The following is a 22443-nucleotide window of genomic DNA, read 5'->3' as shown; positions in this document are numbered from 1 at the left end:
AAGTGTTTTTAGATATGCTTGGTCTGGGCTATTTTCAAAACTCTAAATTTCGTAACCAGGGATGAAAATAGATTTTCAACCATCATAAGATTTCCAAAACCTACTGCATCTCCGAGCAAAATTTCGATGTGCATATTACTTCTGCAATATGAAGAAGCTGCCTTATTAGGCCTCTCCCAAATTAAAATATGGTCCAATTCGAAGAATTCGACAAATAATTTGCCTGTTTGGAGTATCTCTTATTGACTGAATTTAGAAGAGCCAACAACAGTTCTGAACTGTAGTTAGCAAGTTGGAGAACAATAAAATATCAGCAGACCAAAACATTAGTAATTAATCGATTTTGTTTCAAAAAGTTGGAAGAAAAAATCTGATAAAAAATGCGGATCACCAAAAAATAACGTAAGCTATAGAATTGTGAATATTTCGGATTTAACTAAAAAAATTAAATATGTAAAAATGACACAATATAGGATTATGATTTGTTATTATTGTATAAATATACTAAAACCATTAAACAATAATTTTATAGCCTTACTAATGTCATTAGAGTAATACTTAACAATTTTTTGTTGAAACTTTCAATAAATCCAACAACAATACTTACTTTGTTGCCACATCACAGAACATATCGTAGATTTATTGGGAGTATAAAATGAAACAACAATACTAAACATAAGAACCACGTAGCAAATAACAAGAACTATGAACTAAGGTATAGGGTTCTTTTCAAAGAAAAAAAACCAAAAAACACCCTCAATATAGAATTGCAACTAATTAAAAGAAAGCACAAAGCCCCAAATGTATAAAATAGTTGCCCATCCAAAATGCTATGTTATATACAATAATAAAATACAAAAATAAAATATGAAATTAATCAAACATATTCATGCATAAATAAAACAACAAAATGCTTATTAAAATTTAAATCTTGTATTGAATTCCTAGCTATCTAAATCTTTAGGATCATTGAATCTATCTCTTACTCTTTATAAAGACGCTATGGATTTAAAAAAACAATAGATCTTTCATTAGTTACTCTTCTTCTAATTCTACCTATTATTTTTAATATAAACGATTATTTTAAAGGAAATATATGATGAAACCATTTATCTTTGATACAAGGTGACTGCATTTATTCATTGATCAAGCTCAAAGTTCAAAAGAAAATGTTCGAACTTTGTGACACCTAAACTATCAAATTTTACATCAAATAGTTGTGAATAATTGTAACCTTCCTGTACCAAAAGTAAATGATCTCATTGATAAAATTCCATGTTTTAATTATCTTTTTTTGTAAAAAAAATATGGCTGATATTTTTCGTACACTTCTTTTAAGAGAACACATTGATGAAATTTTTTATGGAATTTTTATTTAAATCAAGATCCTTAATTTTTTATTTAATCTAAGTCGGAGAATTTTTTTAAAAAATCGTGTTTTAACATATACTTGCTAACTATGTTTGGAACTGATCCAACTTACCAACAAGCTCCTGCCAAACCAATAATATAAAACATTTGCACGGAATGCATTTAAATAGCATCTCACTCTGGTTGAAACCAAATTCTAGATCTACTAAAATAACGAATTACCTGAACGATGATAGCAAAACCATTTGAAGCCTCAGTCGTATGGCACGCATTTGAAAAGAGAAATGTTTTTATGTCACCCCAACGATGTATAAGTTATATGGGACAACTTCTCAACCGTTAGATCTGAATTAAACAGCTACAATTTATACCCCATTGTCACACAAAAAACTGTTTTATTTTTTATTTTTCATTTTTCATTTTTTTCTACAAAATATTTTTGGATGATATTTTAGACGTCCCATCATAAAATTAAGGGAACCTGGGAAAAATAAAAAATAAATATTTTCTATAAAAAAATAACCAGAATACCCCTATAATTTTCAGAGGTATTCTTGTAATTGTAATTGTTTATCACAAAAAAATATTTTTTTTTATTATTATTATCATGTCCCCATCAGATCTATGCATGTCCCTCTTTAAAATGATTTATATAATAAAAATTAAAAATAAAAAACTTTGAGCTATCCGATCTAGATCTAACGGTTAAAACCAATTTGTGACATTATGACTCAAGCCATCTTAGCCATCTAGTTAGATCCAATGGCCGAGACTAGGGGTCCCACATGTTGTATATGTGGGTGGGGTCATATAAAAACCTTCCCATTAGAAAAACACCTCTAATTGAGTGTGAAATCACAAACCCCTCATCAACAAACAAAACTGAAGCACTAAACTTAACTTCAGCATAAATTAAAAGGATCAATCCTACAAAACCATTTTGGGAACCATACCATTGTTCCCCATTGAACTATATGCCGAAAATTCCCTCACTCCAAACAGAAGAGGGAAAAAAAATCATGATTTGATTCAATCAGTTAGCTTTATCCCAAGACGACAAATGGGGTTTTCTTTATGAGACCAAGATCCACCTGCCACACAAATTCACTCATCAGCTTAGGAATGAAAAGGGAATATCATGACTGCAAGTTGATCTAAATCGTGCGTGTGAGAGAAAGAGAGCATACCTTGTGCCCAAACAGATCTCTGATGTTGTCAATACCATACAATATCATGGTAGGCCTGGTTTTTAGAGTTCAAAAGGATGTCCGTAGAGAATCCACATAGTTTGTGGCTCGCTCCCTAAAGAAAAGTAAACATAGGGATAATCCTAGCCAACCTTTCAAGAGATAGACCCCATGCAATCACATTAACATCCTCAGGAAGCCCCATAGGACACAGCATCTCAGGCCTAAACATGCCAGAATTGCCAACCTCCACCCATTTCTTGAACCCTTCATGGTAGCTGATCAAATAAAGATACACAGAACCATGACTGAAAAGATACACAAATTTATATCAGAGATTCATTAGGAGGCTTAGCACATAAGGAACCACATTTCCAGACCTGAAAATCTCCATGCTGGGCTCGGTATATGGATTATATGCAGGCTTGAACCGTAGCTTCGACACACCTACAAAGAATTGTCCAGTAGCTCATAAAACAGGCAAGGAAAAGAGGGCAATATATATACATATAAGGTTATGTTAGGGCACTTATAAATATGAGCATTTATGAGCATTTACTAAATGTACTCAATATTTTTTTATATTAATTACCCTTGCTTTGTAGTACAAAATTTTTTTGAGCAATGGTATTTTTTTTTATCATTACGAAGGGTAGGACAGATATTTTTATAAGAATTGGGGCTTTTAATAATCCATATTGACGATGTCACACCCCATATGGATGACATCATTCTCCACAATAATTAATTAATGTTCTTCTTTCTATCATGAATTTCTACTTTGGCCTTGAATAATTACCTAAAATACCCCTAAACAAAAAGTTTCCACATTATAGGGTAAAAGTATTAAATGTTTAAAAATGTTAGTATAATTAGTAAATAATCACTTGTATGTGTGTGTATATATATATATATATATATATATATATATATATATATATATATATGAAAACTCTTAAAAACACCTATAGGCAAAATTGAATAGTATTTCGCCCCACTACGGACACGCTTATGTCCGTGGTAGTTTTGCCTAAAAAACCACCACGGATCTATAGGAGCCATGGCGGTGGCCCGTGTTTTTTTGCATGAAAAATTATCCCAATGACCTACTATGTCTGTTGCGGTACATAGTAGGTCCGTTAGGATCTTTTAATCCACGCCGTCCGATTTAGTAGGTCCATTGGGGTCTTTTAATCCATGCCGTCCGAAAAAAAATCAAACGGCGCCAAAGCTATGGGCGAAAACACTGTTCACTTTCGCCCATAGACGTTGCGTAGATGCTTCCCACAAATATATGCTTCCCATGGGCAAAAATGAACAGCGCTCTTGCCCATAGGGCTCATCACCGTCCGAAAAATCGAACATAACAAGTCTGGCGGTGGTAAAACACTATAGCATTTCGCTTGTGTGTGTGTGTGTGTGTGAACTCTCCAAAGAATAGTAATGAACAAAAAACCAGTGTCAAACACTAGTAATCAATAAGCAAGAAGCTAAATCCAGGTAATTATATCCAATGGTTGTCTCCTCAAAGAGGCCAAGTGAATTTGGTCAGATGACGATTTCCCAGTTCAATACTAGAGTTCAACTTGCAAATCATTTACGTAAGAAAAAAAATTATTCAGAAAGGGGTTAACTTGCAAATCATTTATTTAAAAAAAAATATTCAGAAAGGGTCACAAGTAGTAGTTTCCCACAATGTTGTTAGGTTCGCTTCGCTTCGGGCAAAGCACCTGAAGCCTTCAAATTTTTCCTCACCAACGAAGCGAACCGAAACGGAAGAGTTTTCTGCGTTTGTTGCTATTAAAACTTTCCATATGAGTGTCATGTATACAAAGAACGACAAAGGGAAAAAAGCATCAAACCTACTTTGACATGTATAAAGTATAAACTACAAAGAGAAGTACAAGAAGCCATATCACCTTACCTACTTTTACAGGTCTAAAAAGTCAAAAGTAAAAAAGATATTGATATTTTTAAATTTGAAAGAACAATTTAAGTACTTTCTATTATCATGCTCGTAAATCCAAAGGCATTAAAACTTTAAATTTAAAATCGAAATTTTATTTATTATTGAGTGTAGTATTAAATGCATATATTAGTAATTTTAAATTTTAAATTTTTTATAAAAATTAAAAAATATATTTTTATTTATTTTAAAATATAAAAAAAATAACTGAAGTCTTTCTCCGAATCAACCGAAGCACTGAATTACTTCATTTTTCAAACCAAACCGAAGCAGACTCCGAAACGAATATGACAACATTGGTTTCCCAGTTCAATGCAAGAAATCGTAGTTCAAATTACATATATCTCACTTGGTCTCCATGTTGAAACACAAATGGATCAACACCCACATATCCTACACTATACCCTATATTTCAGTCAAATTCGTCTGAATTAGAAATATATACACAATTGCTCGCATACATAAGTGTCTGTAATTGTCTTCTATGCGAAATACATTAAAAGAGCCCAAGTTTTGGAACTTTTCTTATAAGTTTCCATTAAGAATTGGATGTCAAAGATGGTTTTTAGTATTAAAAAGATATATTTTGAAGCCTGATCTCCAAGCATCATCCAAACGCCCATGATTTCTCCCCTATAGCCAAATTTGCTAGAAAATGTAAGATTAATAAGTTTTTTATGGTGCCAAGAAAATCTTCAAGTCTCTAGTGGACTCTAGCATATTACACTGAGAGATGGTTGGTGCACTGTAACCAAATTAGCTGGTTTCAACGTTGAATTACCTAATCGTGAAAAGAAGTCATTCAAGACACCAATCAGATCTCCAAGAGTCGAACCTCGATCACAAACAAGACCTGGGAATAAGATTTAGGAACAAAGTTAGCTTCAACTACTCATAAACTGGAAGTAAAGTACTGTTCATATGGATTTTGTTCATAATAAATAATAAAGCAAGGCAGGTATACTATATCCCAATGGACACTAGCATACTTAAGGTCAGGTCATCAATGTATGGGTGGGAGTGATGGATAGAGAGGGAGATCCACCATAACAGGTCATGACCCATATCATGGGTCCTACTCTTCATCACTGACCATCATTTCATTGTAAGGTGATCACCTCAATGGACTAAGGTCCTCCATAGTCCATAAGAATGCAGATTACTTTCCCATAAAACAGTACGCAAAAGAAAAGCTCAAAATTTACTAGAGTCGTGAAGAAAATAAGAGACCCTCTATCTGGTGAAACTCCGCAAGATGAGTTTCGATCCACAGCCTCGTTTCTAAAAACACGATCTATTATATTGAAAGGTACCGCTTTGGGGTGAAAGGTTTCTGAAATGCAGTGACTCTATTATTAGGACAAAACTGAGAGAGGAAAAAAGAAACGAAGTGGACCATATGGAGAAAGCCTACTCCTCGAAAGAGACACAACGAGACAAATTACAAAAGTAATAAGGAGCCACCAAATAAAGAATATAGACTGAAAATCTTCTGCACCTGAGCAAGCAAGTAAAGCATCCTCGAGGAAACAGCTGTTGTGCGGGTTCGGAGCAAGTTCTTCTCTGCCTCCTCCCTCTTCCAATCATATCCATAACTGCAAATGTCATTTACTTAAGAAAGCCCATTGTGATAAATTAAGTAGACCATTCTTATACAACCTACCCTTTCGAACCAAAACCACCAGATTCATGAACTTTCTGTACCCTCTCCAAATAATCTTCAGGTAGCTTTTTTGTAGTCGAAGGTACTGCAGGGTGCAAAAATCAAAGATACAGATTTGTAATTTAAAGCCCCAAATACATTCCTCCAATGAATAAATCAGAAAACACAGTGGAAAACCTGCATATATCATGGTCAAGAAACTTTATATATAAAGCTGGTATCTGACCAGACAAATTTTTCTCAAAATGGCTATCTTTTCCCTAATTCAGTGTTTAGATGTAAGAGCACAAAGGTAAACCAGCCATGGTATATTGATCATTTAAAAAATATATTGGTCCAAATACTATGCTAATATTCAATTTTCTAGACCACCTGCATGTATGCATATCTTCCAAAGTACTGCCCATATGTTTTCCAAATATGTTAAAACTCTTCTATGTTAATATAATAATGAATAATCTACCCTGTAAAAAGAACGTATCATGGGAGTTGCGGGCTGGATGTTGCTGTGGCTGGAAGAGAGCATCAAAGTTCTAAAGGCTGCATCCAAAGCCATATTAAGATAATGATGTTTATATATCAATCAAATATGAGGAGAAGTATCACTACTTTCAACTGTGTGATTCAAAGATGAGAAAAACCAATCCATGTTTCAAAAGTAAACCAATGCCTAGGTGCCAAAGTAGCCTCTTAAATGGATTGTGCTAAGTGGATTGTGCTGCATTGAGGATCCTGAAGACCAAGCGCCGGTCTGCAGATTGATTAACAAGGTAGCATGAAACCGGCCTTTCATATTTCTAGAGCATTACAAGATGATTTGATAACAAACTATTTCCAAGAACATATTTTTTAACAAAAAGCAATAAGGTCTTGCTTGTGTTTATTATCTGCATAATTTTATATCACAATTTCTATATAACACGTAAGTCGAGGATATATGATATATGTGTGTGTGTACATGCGCACTGATCTTAGTGGTGGTCTGTGCAACCAGGACCTCCACCCATTGTATTACTTGTGGAAGAACTCACAAGAGTCAGAATCCAATCCTTGGGATCCTAAATCTACAAAAAAAAAAATTTTGAGAAAAGGTTACTAAATCTACATATTTCTCTAAATCGTTCCATGTGTAATACGACCTCACTATGTAATTCTCTTTCTCTCCATGTACACAAGGATCTCGATACATATACTCCTTCACTGAAGGTCATTGGGAATTCGTATCTCCCATCTTCCATATACGAACTTTTCTCCTACGTTCATTGATGGGATTATCTTCTATATATAAACTTTTTCTCCTACATTCATTGACGGCATTATCTTTGCCTCTAGGAAAAAATTTTAAATCTTTCACGTCACCTCCCTAGGTATCCCTTGAACAGAATAATAATGGTCTTCGTTTCACATGTTTTTTTCTTAATATAGTCCAAACTAGATTCAATGTTCAAAAATGCGGATTCAGGTGCCCCTCACCAAAATTGAACCAAACCCCCCCCCCCCCGACCCAAAACAAAAAAAGCAGGGTCTTTGGGAGTTTTTAGGGCAATTTTAAGCTCCAAACTCCTCATGAAATAGACGAAAATGTAATAGTATGATCACATAACACATTTACGAATACAAGTCTCAAAGTGATTGTAACTTGTAAGACATTAAAATGCTTGAAATCTCAACTATCATTGTAGGAAACTAGAAGTCTTGACTAGAAACGATACAAAAGGTCAACAAGGCAAAATCAAAAAACAAATACATCATGTCATCAACCAAACATGTAAATATATTGTAAACGAAAAATATAAGGTAAAAAGAAAAACACATGAATCACAACATAATATGTTGTAGCAAAATAAAATCAAAACTGTCTTTCACATATGACAATACTTTAAAAATATCAAAATCAAATCGATTTTAGTGCAAACTTTGTCATTGGGTCGCCAAAAGTCCTCAAAATCAACTACTAGAAGCTCTAAATCCACCCACGAACTGTTGCCTTTGTTTTGGGAAGAAATCACAAAAATCAAAACTTTATCGATCTTTCGATAAATCACAAAAGCGTAATTTTTGGAGAGTTTTTCTCACCCTAAAAGCCACAGTTTTTGTTTTGGGGGTTTAGAATACCCCCCAAAACCCTATTCCCCTCTTTTTAGAGAGGAAAAATGACGTTTTTTTACCCTCGCCGAGGGTTTTTTTTGCCCTTCCGCAAACTGTCACTGGGTGAAACCTAGGCAGCGCCTTGCCCGCCTAGGCAGGCGCCCGGAGAAAGGCCGCAGAATTCCACCGCCCAGATATTGCCTAGGCATTTTTTGAAATTTTTCGCCTAGGCAGTCAGGCAGCCGAATTTTCAAACACTGACTAGATTGGAAAGTGAATTACTCAAAGCTTGGCAAAGAACTTGGTGAATTATTTTTTTAACTAATTTATAAACAGGTTTGGAATGCTTGTACCCGCTATGATTCTATTGTTAAACCTTCCACATGATTGCATGACAAAACCTCATTCAACGGATTTGATGAACATTGATCGTGTCTTTAATGTCGGCTTTAGATAGGAAACATCTATTGCACCCATATTGACAACATTTATATATTGACATCATTTATATCTCTAACAGCTTATTTTGGAAAGATGCCCATGCAGACCATGAGGCTCTAGGATGAATTAGTTTCCCATACCGCCTCTAGTGTATTCTTTTTTATCAACATACACTCGAATTAGTTCATGGGCACATTTTGAGGTGACTTCTCTGAGCACCCAGGTGCTTGCATCTTCCCTGCTCTGTCAATAGAATGAGTCTACTAGGAATTATGAATACATATAAATACATAATTATAATAATCGTCTTAACACATAGGATAGACATAATAATTTTCATTTTTCATTAGGGGAAACCTCCAAAATGCTTGAAGCTGCCACCCAATTTTAATTTCTTGCATTCTTTTTCTTCAAGCCAATGCTTTAACATGCCTCAAGAATGATTATCAAACGTGCCAAGAGACTTGTTACACCATAGTTAATAGGATCTCCCAACTTGGTGGCGATCCCAAAAATCCCACGCTCCCAAAGCTGAACCTTGGATGGATCTCGTTCCAATATGGTGGGAACGTGATATAACTGCACTCATGTTAGATTGATCTGAGCAAAGTCTAACATGCATATCCGTTAAAAAAAGAAAGTACTTATGTTGCAAAATCATGTTTTATATATTTGTTACAGGGAAAAGAGATGTTTTTACCAAATGGCATTCGGAACTTTACAATTTAGTATGCAATCCCAAAAAATTGGGATCCAACCCTCCAACATATAGGGGTCGAGGTACCTAAAATTCAGGGTGTATGGACAATAATCCCAATCATACGGAGTTTTAGCCTATCATGATCCCACGCTCCAGATTCCACTCCCTCTCTCGTTGCCCACAGTGTTCAACACTCATATGCAATGCATAAATCTAGGACCATGAGGAGCTAAATAGATAGCCTTACTAGGTGCGTAATGACAATAAAGGCACATGCCTCACTTGGCAGTTATTTATACTTGAGAAAAAGTAAAGGGAAACATAATGGACATAATTTCCAAAACTTTTGAACACAAATAAAAAAACTAAAAAATCGTCATAAGTTATATTGTAAGCAAAGAAATTTGTACTTATAATTATAATTATTAAAAAAATTTAAAACTAAATAAAGCTGGTTTCCTTTTTTGAGTCAACACTCAACACAACATAATTATTTTAGAATATTTAAAAATTGCAATAAAAAATTTAAAAGCAGTCATAGACATCATCTTTGAGGGCCTTACTAACATTTGTTCCAGCCCCAATTTTGCACACAGACTCATTTGGATCCAACAAACAAGACCATGCAAAAAAAAAGAAACAAAGTTGAAACCCTACAAAAAAGGTTCTTTTCCGAGAGAGACAATGCAATAAAAACGGACCTTCCATTTAGGTGATCTAAACTGGTTTAGATCAAGGGCTTGGGATATTATTGTAGATTGCCACCCATCACCATCTGAAGAAATAAATAAATAACTAAAAGTGAGTGCTCCATGACCTTGATCTAGTCATCCAAATGTGGACAGCCTATGTTCATCACTGGGGAGGTCTTTTGTAGGCAATTCTAGGAAATGTATAAAGAATGTTTTGGGGGGGGCTTGGACACTAGGATAAGTAAGCTTATCCCCAAATTTTGGGTCCAAAGGATCCCCCTAGTTATGGCTCTGAGCTAGGGTGGACATTGTCGAGGCCCACCCTCATGTGTACGAGGGAGAGCTAGGGTGGACATAGTAGCAGTCCATCCACGTTTATCTTAACCTTGATAGTTGACGCCTCAGAGAAGGTTTAATCAACCGTATCAAAAATTCTCATGAGAATCACAATCAAGACGTTGACTAATTTCCTTTTCCATTAGTTTACCATCCCAATTTCTCCACCAGTCCAAGCTATGAAACATGGAATGTGTTTGTTTGAAAAAACAATGGCATTTGGGACTCTGGTATTACTTTAATCTCCCGCAAAATCTACTTTTTAAAGGGGATGGTTACATTTCCAAGCCTGCACAACTTCATTTGGCATGTCATTAGCCCAACAATGCTCATACAGAAAATCCAGCATGAGTGAAATTTACTCTTCTAAAAGAGTACAGCCCTGTAACCTATAGGAACTATATTGTCAAAATACCCCATGTACATCCACATTCGTGTAGTGCAATTCACTCGCTACATCTAATTTTATACCTCTCTCTCTCTCTCTCTCTCTCTCTCTCTGTGTGTGTGCATGGGTGCTCATGGGTATGAGACCAATGCCGCACCTCACGAGTCCTTTAGTCTGTAATTTCAGTATTAGGAACATCTATTTCTGTCCTTCAAAGAAGTCAAGAGCAGTAAAGAGTAAGAACTTCAATTGTAACTAAAGAGTATAGAAAGATGAGAAATCATGCTCAGCTTACCTGCTTTCAACAAAGTTATTAGTTGGCATCTCCTCAAAACTGCGACCAAAATGGAGAATACTTCAGAATGCATAATGAGCTAGAATTGTAAAAGGGCGAAGTCATTGAACATAAGCAACATATTTAATATAAATCAAGCAAATTACATAAAGTACCAACATACCCCATTTCCAAAAAGATCGCCCTGAATTGAGCCCTAACCTGGAAAACAAATGTTTGGAAGCATATTGTTAACTTGCAGAAAGCATCAGAACACCACTGCCGTGCTACAACCCAAGTAATTTCAGCTTCAGAAAGAGTAACAAAGTTGCAGCAATGGAAGAACACCAAATTATCAAAAAAACTTTGGAAATTTTAAGATTTTACCACATTAAATGATCTGCCGGGTGTAACTATCATGCAGATAACAAGACCATCATATCGTTATTCATGTCACTTGTGTGTGGGTATGTGTAGCCAAAAGATGCCATGCTCCTGAACATTGTTTTAAAAGGCAGCCGCATCGCCGCATAATGCGCCCTGAAGCACACCGCATAGGAACGCATATGTGCTTTGGTGAAGCCCACATATGTGCGGCATCCCACCACATATGTGATCGCATAACGCATATACGCCGTATAGCTCTTGGGCAAAAATAGTGCCCATGAGCATGGGTATTTTTATTATTAAGCCCCCCTCCCCCCCCAAAAAGAAAACACACAAAAAACAGCCACAAATGGATCAAACGAATGGGGGAAAAAAATTGGCAGAAATGTTTTTTGAAAAAAAAATTGTCGATTTGCTCTAGGTGTTACTTGGGATTAGCTTGGGTGTTGTTTTGAAGAAGTATGATAATATGATATCTTCTAAGTCATAATGTCTTTTATAAAGTCAGTTTCTAGTTTCTACTTTCTACTTTCTACTTTCTATTTTTAATTTCTTCTATTAGGGGATTCAGAGTCTCCACCAGCTGATAATATTTGAAGATAATGAATAAATTAGATACCTACTATCACATAAATCACCTCCATATTTTTTCCATGCATTAACCTATTTTTTGAGATTTTTTTAATTTGTTTTATAGTTATTGACCACATCGGGGTGATGCACCCGCATCTGGATTGCATCGAACCGTATTGGCCCCCCGATCGCATTGGGACCGCATCCCACATTTTAAAACACAGCTCCTAAACAAGCATATTGTCCATTTACTCCCTCGAGTCAAAATTCAATCGGGAAGTATCTTTTGGGCCTCAAATTTTGTGGATGTAACATCCTCAACTCGTAAACTAATCTCAATAAAAGAAGTCCCCATATCACTCTATATGGGCTTGATAAAATAATGTTACTGAATAAAGACCGTCAATTTTTGGAAGGTGAGAATTAAGTGTTACAAAACACAAAATCCTTTTTTTTTTTTTGAAAATAATCATCTAGTGATTCTTAGGCGGTTCCCAAAATTTCATATTGAAAAAAATGTTCCCATATAGGTCTTTTGACCGAGGGAGTGAGTGCACAATATATGCTCCCATGGGAGCATAGAATACATGGCATATATGTATGTATGTACGTATGTATGTATATATATATGTATAGGAAAAGTGATAATGTCTTATAGGGAAAAAGATCGTCTAAGCCAACAAGTTTAAACTGTAGTATAAGCCATTCGAAAAGAACCTAAATTTTGCACACATAAAGAGAGAGAGAGAGAGAGAGAGAGATACTGCCAAAAAAGCAAAAAGGAGAGAGCGAGAGAGAAGGGGAAGAAGAGTGACTGTATATCATTTAGACACCCCACACCTCTCTCTCTCTCTCTCTCTCTCTCTCTCTACCCCCTCCCCCAGGTAAATGCAAGGAGATAAATCCAGAAAGAATAAAAAGATTTCTTGCGTTTTAAAAGTGGAAGTATGCATAAAATATCATGGTCGTTGAGATTTCAGAAATTTTCTCATTTAAAGCGAATATGTCAAAATGTTTTTAAGTCTTTTCTGGTATTATCCCTGATGATAGTGAAATTAATTTATAGATGCACAAATCTTTTCTACAATATATTTTAAGTGGAGTACAAACGAGGAAGTTAAGATTGACGACCAAGAAATACCAAAAAAAACCCCTTTCAATATCTCGGATCGATAAACCCGGAAAATAAAGAGATTGAGGAAGATGTCGCACATGGATTTAGAGCTGGGTGAGCGAAACAGAGATGTGCACCCGGAGTTTATATGATCGCCGCATACCAATGAAGTAAAAGGGCAAGTTTTATAGGGCAGTTGTGCGACGAGCTTTGCTTTATGGGCCAGAATATTGGGCGGTCAAGAAACAACATGCCCATTGAATAAGTATAGCTGGGATGTGGATGTTGAGATGAATGAGTGGCATGACAAGAAGGGATAGAATTCGAAATGAATACATTTAGGAGAATTTAGGTGTGGCACCAATAGACGATAAGATGAGAGAAAGTAGGCTTAGGTGGGCTTGGTTATACATGGCGCAGACCCAGTATAGCACCTGTTAGGAGGTGCAAGTTAGTTTAAATAGAAGGCTCAAAAGGGGCAAGAGGTAGGCTCAAAAGGACATGGTTGGAGGTAGTAAGAAAAGATATGGGAACTTTTGACCTCAATGAGGGTATCGCCCTTAATAGAATAGAATGGCAAGGACCAACATTTGTATAGCCGACCCCAATTAGTTGGGAAAAGGCTTGGACGATGATGATGATGAACATATTTTCCATAGTATCTGAAGAACAAACATGTGTAGAAGAATATCAGGAGTACCAACAACTGCTTTTTAGGAATAACAACCAGTTCATAATACCAAAACACTTCAGCATTAGAAAATTACTATTACAAAACCATTATGATTAGGGTTCATGATAAGATGTAGAAAGTTTTATGCACCTAACACAATCCACCTCCATTACCCAGGGCTTAGGACGGGTTAAGGGAAAGTTTAAGCACCCTTATTAGGCCAGAAAATAACTATTACAAAATACAAATTACAAATATCATTCGATAAATATCTAAACGAAATATCACCTTTTAAGTTAGAAATTGAGCTGTAAATATCTAATGTTCTTTCAAAAAATATCTAATGTTATATGCCAAGATCAATGGTGTCAAGATTAAATCACTTAAATGAAAAATGCTACGATCAAATTAATGAGCCTAAAATGACAAATTATAAGTGTTAAATAATATTTGTAGGTCAAAACATGTCAATCTCTTAAGAAGCTCTACAAAGAAACCTCATCAAGGACATCTAAGTGACCGAAGAACATGCAATCAACTATGGAAACGACAAAATGGGGAATTGTTCAAGTCATGCCTTCAGCAGAGGATGAAGATGGCCACCTTCTGTGGGTTGGCCTAGAGCACTGAAGTTGTAATCTTTGAACTCCAGATCGTTCCATTCCCCCCTGAAAAGCAAATGTGATGAGATTCAATGACATACATGAAGAGTAACTAAGACCATAGCAAACAATAATCTGAAATAAACCAATCACATAAGATGGGAGCAAACCTCTGTAATTGCTCACGAGTTAGATCAGTAGCTGCCATAGTCCTCTTCAAGGTATAATTGGGACCTTTTCTCAATGAGTAGCCCTTCCATGCTCTACATGTAACAACAAGCATAACAGCATTACTTAAGGAAATTCACCTGTATGGAAAGAACTAAAAGATATGTAAGTTTCTTCTGAAGTTATCTAACAGTGGATCAAACTTATCAATTCAGTTGTAATAACAGCTAGTTTATTGGGATGAGCATTACTGCAAAGCAATTCACTTCGTTCTCTTCAAAGAATCAATCTCTTCCGGCTGCAATGCCTGCATTACCATCAAATGCATCAAGAATACGCCAAAACGCAAGATCCCAAAATGCATGGATAATAAGCAAGTCCTCTACTTCTACCAGAGGGTAAGCAACATGGCATATAAAAAAGTTTGAAAGTAAATCTTTAGGAAATTTGGAGCCAAAATTCTGCCTCAGCATAAAATAAAACATCATGACAAATAAGGTTTTTCCATATAATAAAGTGTCTTGCATCAAAAGACCAGACATGCTTAGTTTGATCCTCAGTGAGTTTCATTTGAAATATTCATTTGATCCTCAGTGAGTTTCATTTGAAATACTTCTATTTTAAAATCATGGGATCATGACCCTGTTCTCATGAAATTGAGAATAAGTCCTCAATTTCTTGGTGTAATTCTATGAAGAAGCACAAGTAGCAAACCTATCTAAAAGGTAAAGTCTAAAGCCATGTCTGGATGCATGTATAAGCCACCGAGGGATTGGACTTATACATGTGGCCTTTTAGTAAGGCACTTGGTCCTGCATGAAGAGGAATGTTGATCTAACCAATCTGTGGGAAGTCCTCCTCATCAACAATGGAAAGATTTTCAAAAAATCCATTCTGCGTTCAACATTGACTGCTGTCCATAGCTCCTATCAATTGGCGCAAACAACCCCCAAATGAATTCCTGAAAATTGGATAACTGAAAATGACATGAATTCCCTAATAAATCTCATTATAAAGATAAGAGAAGCAAATGGGAAACCAATACACATAATCAAAAGAAATTGCCAAAATAATTTACTATGGCACGCTCTCAAATCTCAATTAATTTAAGTTGATAAGAGAGAAATTAGACTCTAATAACTATAAAAAAAAAAGATGTGACCTATGTAAATTGAGCTCGATATGTCTTCTTATGATTTTATTGATCTACATCCTGCATCCTTTTGTGCTTATTATGACCATCCACAAGTATCTAAGACACATGCTCTTTAGGTTTTTTTTTTTTTATGATGTTAACATTGTATTACTGAAACAAGAAGAAATACAAAAGATTGAGGAGAGAGAGAGCCGAGATTACCCTCGAGACGGGTATCTCAGTCAAAAACTTAAGCCAACACCCCTATACAAACTATATACTTCTGTAGGGACTGTATACAAAAGATTGAGAAATCCAAAAAATAGGGCTTATAGGCACGCCTTTTTACAAGAAGATTAGGGTCCTAAAGAGCCTCGATGGTCCAGTGCAAAAAAGGAGGTGGACCATTCATTGTCTTCCATATGAGATCGTCACCGAGCACCATCTTTAGCTAGGAGGTTTGCGAACTCGTTCGACGTCCGCCATATATGCCTCCATAAGACGTTGGTATCCCTGCATAGGTGGTAAATCAGACACATGCTCTTTAGGTTGTGATTCAAATTACATATTTGGTTTGCATTCACGTCTTTTAAACCTTAGCTCTAATTTCACAAAGTCACAATAATACCATCTGTTTTTCATTCATAGGGATTACCGTCCAATCAACCTTTCGCCTTGTTTCTCAATATCAGTTGAGGCCTCAGACTTTGAGGCCCCCATCTGCAATCATTTAGTAATATGTTTTGATTTAAAGTTGTACTTAAACCTGGCTTATATGGAACTCGCCCCATTTGAGTCAAACTCCGGATTTCCACTTACAGCATTGCAATTGAATTCAATTATGTATAATTAACTTTTAAATTTGTCTACGGTGTTTTCCGTTATAAGGAATCCTTTTTTTGCCCCTCACACTCTCTTTTTCCTTTTCTGAATCAGAAATTCTAGGAGAAAGATTCACCCAAGTAACAGCTTTCCATAAGAATAGGGAACACTACAAATCCACTATATTTAAATTTTTGTAAAAGGCGACCCCAACGAAACATTGAATAGCTAAAAGTCTTTAGTCGTGGGGCAACAAGCACAAAGACAAATCCTACATGTAAATGGAAGCAGTTACTATCTATTACAAATTATACAGCAGAAAACATCTTCTCAAAAAAAACATACAGCAGAAAACAGTCCCTTGAACTTGGCCCCTTGTTGACTACTAATGCTGTACTTTCTTAAACTAAATTGAAACCATGATTGGTGATTGTGTCTCCAGAATTTAACCAGTGACCAGATGATGCAGCTGCAATTTACAGACCACAAATGCAACCTCCCAAACTTCATTGAAGTGCCATGTCATCAAGCATGAATGTAACGTCCCACTTCCCATGGTATCACCTATAAATCCATATACGATGTAACCTCAAAAAGCTGCACCTAACTTGTCAACCTCGACAACACATCCACAAGCGCAATTGATAGGAGATATTGGGAAGGTTACAACTAGAGTTCTGGTACTTGGCCGAGTCCACTCGGACTCAGCCGAGTTAGCCTCACCCTATGCGCAAGGCAAGTTTCTCCAAAGTCTACTGTGAACCCATGTATGTATTACTTACATACATTAATATGGCTATTTGGACTCATCATCATCACCATTTTAGCTTTTTTTCCCAATTAATTGGGGTCAGCTACATGAATCTTGATTCTCCATTCTACTCTATTAAATCTCATATCTTCCGTGAGGCCATAAGTCTCCACATATTTTCAAACTACTTCCAACCACGTCTTTTTGGGCCTACCCTTTACCCTTTCAGTCCTTCCACTTGAAGTAACTGGCACCTTCTAACAGGTGTTGTACTTGGTCGGCGCCACACAAGGCCAGCCCACCAAAGTCTGCTCTCTATCATTTTATCTCCTATTGGTACCATGCCTAAATTCTCTCGAATGGATTCGTTTCAAATTCTATCCCTTCTTGTCTTGCCACTCATCCATTTCAACATCTTCATCTCTACCACACTCATTTTATGAGTATATTGTTTTTTGTCTGCCCAACATTCCGCCCCATAAAGCAAAGATGGTCTCACCGCTGTCCTATAGAACTTGCCCTTCAGCCTCATTGGTATGCGGCGATCACATAATATTCCAGTTGCACATCTCCACTTCACCCACCCTACTCTAATTCTATGTGCAACATCTTCCTCGATCTCTCTATTTTCCTAGATTGTCAACTGAAGATATCAAAAGTTTGTTCTTTTTTGTACTTCCTGACTGTCAATCTTAACTACTTGTCTCTACTCCTATTACTACTAAACTTACACTCCATATACTTTATCTTAGTCTGACTAATTTTAAAACCTCTGGATTCTGGAGCATCCCTCCAAAGTTCCAACTTTGTGTAGACATCGTTTCGAATCTCATCAATCAAAACTATGCCATCTGCGAACAACATGCACCACGGTACCTCATCCTGTAGGTGCCTAGTTAAGTCGTCCATAACTAAGACAAAGAGGTATGGGCTCAATGCAGACGTATTGTCATAGAGAACCCACTCCTCTCTCCACTAGTTACTGCTCCATCGTATATATCTCTCAGCAAGTCGATGTAGTGTCTAGAGATGCCTTTCTTTTCCAACACCCGCCAAAACAAATCTTGAGGTACTCTATCATAAGCTTTATCTAGATCAATAAAGACCATATGGAGGTCTTCTCTATTCGCCCTAAACTTCTCAATCAGTTGCCCAAGTAGAAAAATAGCCTCAATTGTTGACCTTCCTGGCATAAAACCAAATTGGTTCTCAGATACACTTGTTTCATGCCTTAGTCGTTGCTCTCTCGATAGTTTCCACAATTTTGTATATCTCCTTTGTTCTTGTAAATGGTACCAGGTTATTTAGACTCAATGGCATTCAAGTTGCTTGTTGGGTAGCATGGCATGTTTACTTGCCACCAGGCTGAGGGTTTGAGTCCCCTCACAAACTGTCTCGTTTTAAATAACATAGCCCCCTTTTAAAGGAGTTAAGTAAAGAGGCATACCAACAGCAGCACAGCTAACTGACATGCCATTGTCGCGTTTGATGTAAAAAAATGGGTGGTTATATAGCATTTATTGATTTTTTTTGGTCTTGTATTTGTTTAACTCGAGCTGGACTAAGGAGAGTTACTCAGACTCACTAGAGTAACTCGCCTCGGCCAAGGGTCGAGTACCTTGGCCGAGCCATTTTTTTGTACATTGGTTAAGATGTGAGGGAACATTTAATTCGATTCAAAAGAATTCTTATGTACTTAAAATGTCATGGTGCTACAAGAGGTCTATCTGAAACAAAATTAATCATGAAATCAGATTAATGAAAGAATGAGATAGAATGAAATTATCAACTAAGAAGCATACTGACCTCTCCCTTCTGTACACGCAGAAGTAACTCTTTTACCCTATCCTCATCATGTTGAACTTGTGATTAAGGATCAAGAAGAAAGCTATAAAGATGTAGAGATATGGCCTAATTGATAGAACAAACTACATATTACTCATTGAAACTGGAAGATAACTTTAATGTCTACAACATCCAAATTGCAAGATAGGTCCAAACTTTAGATGGTATTTCTGTTTAGATTTGGAGATATGGAATACCATAGCCACAAAACATTTATTTTAATAATAATAATATGATTAAATTGGATATTTTATTACCTTTCTAGACACTAGAAGCTTTCCACCCTCCACCCATTTGTTTTTCACAGGTTGAGAACAACCTATTTTGTAAACAGAGGGATCTATCTTCCCCTGCATAGGAGTCAATTTTCAGTCAAAAGCGTAAAGGCACGAGTGACTACCAACTAAATTTGGAGAAATCTACACGTTACTGTTGTTGCTTATTAAGCAACTCACATGGAATGTTAAATGACAATAAAATTGTAAGAATCGCAATTCAAACAAGTGTTGAACATCCCAAAATCACTTTAGTTCTCTAATGAGAATAACATTAAACCTCTCAGAATAAGAGACTTTTATCTTTATGTAACATGCACAATTCAAGCAATAGAGCTTGTCATTTCATTAATGGTTTCCCATGCTTAAAAGGCAAGTTTTGGGAACTCAGTTCAAATTATTTTGAAACCAAGAAGAATATGGAAATAATAGAAAACTGCCTAAATTGGAATGGATGTCCACTGCATTGCAAAAATCTAGGTCGGGATTCTAGAATATGATTTTTTAACATAGGCAGAAAGAGGAAACCCGAAAGTTTTTTTTCCATTTTTTAAAATTTTTGGGCTGTAATAAGCTGATTTTGAAAAATAACAAAAACCAAATGTTGGCAGAAATTCTCACAAAAAAAAAAAGCAGAATTCCACCCAAATTTCAAAATTAACTTCATTTGACAAAAAAGAATCCATAACTAAATCTTGATACTATCTCCATTAAAAAAAGTGAAAAACCGAATTCAAAAATTCAGCATGTTAATCCATATCAAGTCAAGTTCAGATGCAAATCCTAATATTTTAGACAAAGTACTCCACATATTATTCAGTACATGGATTTACGTCATTGCATCACAGTTCAGCACCAAATTTCAGCTGAAAATTAGCTAATATCAAGAATAATGGAAAACAACTACTTATCACAAAGCCGAAACAAATAAAATAACAAAGCATTCATCACCTGCAATCCTTCCCTAGAGATACCCTCACGGGGAATCGCAAAGAAAGACTGAACTTCTGGAGAGCCTGCTACTGTGTATGATTTGCCCTCATCTGTGAGAACCCACTTCTCTCTTTTGATATCCTGTTCAATTTCAGTGAAACCAAAGGAAAGTAAAAACCTAGGTTCAGATTTATCACTCTAGATTAAGAGCATAAATGGAGTTCAATGAGAGAGAAGAACCCCATAATCATGCGTAATTGTGTATCAAACGCTGGGAACAGAAAAAGAGACAAGAATAACATCTTCACTAAATCAAAAGGCACATATAAACCTAGGGTTCAGGTTTCCCACTCTAAATTCTCTGCAGAAATGAAGTTCCGAATAAGGAAAAAATAACCCGTAATCGTGTATAATTGTGCATCAACTAACTTGCAACCAAAAAGAGCAATTAGAGGAGAGAAAAATCATTTGCAAATCAATGGGGAACAACTGAATAAAATGAGAAAGAAACAAGAAGGAAGCAAGAGAGGGGAAGAGGGGACCTCTGCATCGACCAGCTTGAAACCATGGAGGCTCTTGATGACATTGACAAGGAAGTCGTGATCAACGCCAAGACTCTCCGCAAAACGATCAGAGTCTGATATCTCCTCATTGGAATGGAGAAACCCTAGAATTGCATCTTCTGCCATTCTCACCCGCTCCCCCACTCGCTCTCTCTCTCTAGGTTTCTCTAAGGGTGCGTTTGATAACTTTTTGTACAGTTTCCTGGATTCTCCCTTCCACAGACTTTCCTAAAATCTGGGAGGATTTGGAAATTGGTAGGGTGAAAGTTGGTAATCCAGTTTGATATAGGAAATTGGTAGGGTGAAAGTTGGTAATCTGGTTTGATATACTGTGGTGCTACTGCTTTCTCCTGTTCAGTAATGTTGATGGTGGGAAAGCACAAAATTGCTTATTTTAATCGTTCATCATGTATTTTCATAATTTGATGTGTAATATATATTTTTGAATAAAATTTTCTTGTTACTACGTAGGCCCAAAGCTGAATTGACCTATGGTGGTCGGTCGTATTTTCCATAGGAAATAAATTGAGGTTCTTTTTGGTAATAAAAAAATGAGGTAAAGCAAAATAATTGAGATATCTTTTGGTTAAAAACTAAATTGATGTACTCCTTGGTAACTAAAATGAAATTAGGTATTTTCCATAGGATAAAAAATAGATGTATTTTTTGGTAAATAAAAATAATTTGAGGTATTTTTTGGTAAAAAATTAAATTGAGGTACTTTCTGGTAATAAAAAAAATGAGGTAAAAAAAATAATTTGAGATATCATTTGGTTAAGAAATAAATTGTGGTACTCTTCAGTAACTAAAATAAAATGAGGTATTTTCCATTGGAAAAATAAATTGAGGTACTTTTTGATAATAACAAATAAAATGAGGGAAAGAAAAATATTTTCAGGTATTTTATATAATAAAATATACAAAAATTAGATATTGGTAAAAATAATTTATTTCTTGTTAGAATCTTATAATTATATTATAATTATAACTAATTTTTGTCCCCAAAAAGTAATTCAAAAAATAAATAAATAAACCTTACTACGAAAGGTTCTACAATAATTGTAAAAAGTAAGTATTAGTAAGAATAATTTATTTTTATTAGAATGTTACAGTTATAATTAAATTCTATAATTGTAATTACAAATAATATTATTTTAAAAAATTTATTCATTAAAAAATTATTACTTTTAAATTGAGGTACTTTTTGGTATTAATCTTACAACGTATGGTTAAGATTGGAATTTAATCTCACATCTATGTAACTTAACAAAGAAACATCTTAAAGAAAGCAATTAGTAACATCTTACTACAAATTTGGCAAACTGTAAAGGCAATTCTTCCATCAACAATTACAACAAAATTAACTCCATAGAGTTCAGAGTTGATGTTCAAAACCTATTTGTCATACAAAAGAAAATCCATCAAGAAGTGTGTTACAGTTCTCTGCAAGAAAGCTCTGAAATTAAGCATCCGACTTCAAACATAAGCAAAAATTT

At 35.5% G+C, this 22443-nt stretch overlaps 1 pseudogene across 1 annotated transcript; it reads right to left on the bottom strand.

Moving 5' to 3' along the window:
* Positions 1–2254: 2254 nt before the first annotated feature.
* Positions 2255–21779, bottom strand: LOC18429692 (phenylalanine--tRNA ligase alpha subunit, cytoplasmic-like; annotated as a pseudogene). Its single transcript, XR_016042762.1, has 18 exons — positions 20927–21779; positions 20403–20525; positions 19434–19526; positions 15463–15549; positions 14875–14930; positions 14626–14718; positions 14431–14521; positions 11291–11328; positions 11128–11166; positions 6651–6727; positions 6188–6272; positions 6023–6119; positions 5755–5857; positions 5306–5377; positions 2939–3005; positions 2711–2836; positions 2559–2613; positions 2255–2462 (listed from the first exon to the last, which is right to left on the bottom strand). The product of XR_016042762.1 is annotated as a phenylalanine--tRNA ligase alpha subunit, cytoplasmic-like (transcript).
* Positions 21780–22443: the final 664 nt, after the last annotated feature.

This window comes from Amborella trichopoda, chromosome 10 (genome assembly GCF_054954075.1).
Source record: "Amborella trichopoda isolate Santa Cruz 75 chromosome 10, AtrichopodaSantaCruz75HAP2 v2.0, whole genome shotgun sequence".
Taxonomy (NCBI): Eukaryota; Viridiplantae; Streptophyta; class Magnoliopsida; order Amborellales; family Amborellaceae; genus Amborella; species Amborella trichopoda.
The sequence above is the reverse complement of the archived record's forward strand: the minus strand, read 5'-3'. Positions and strand labels throughout refer to the sequence as shown.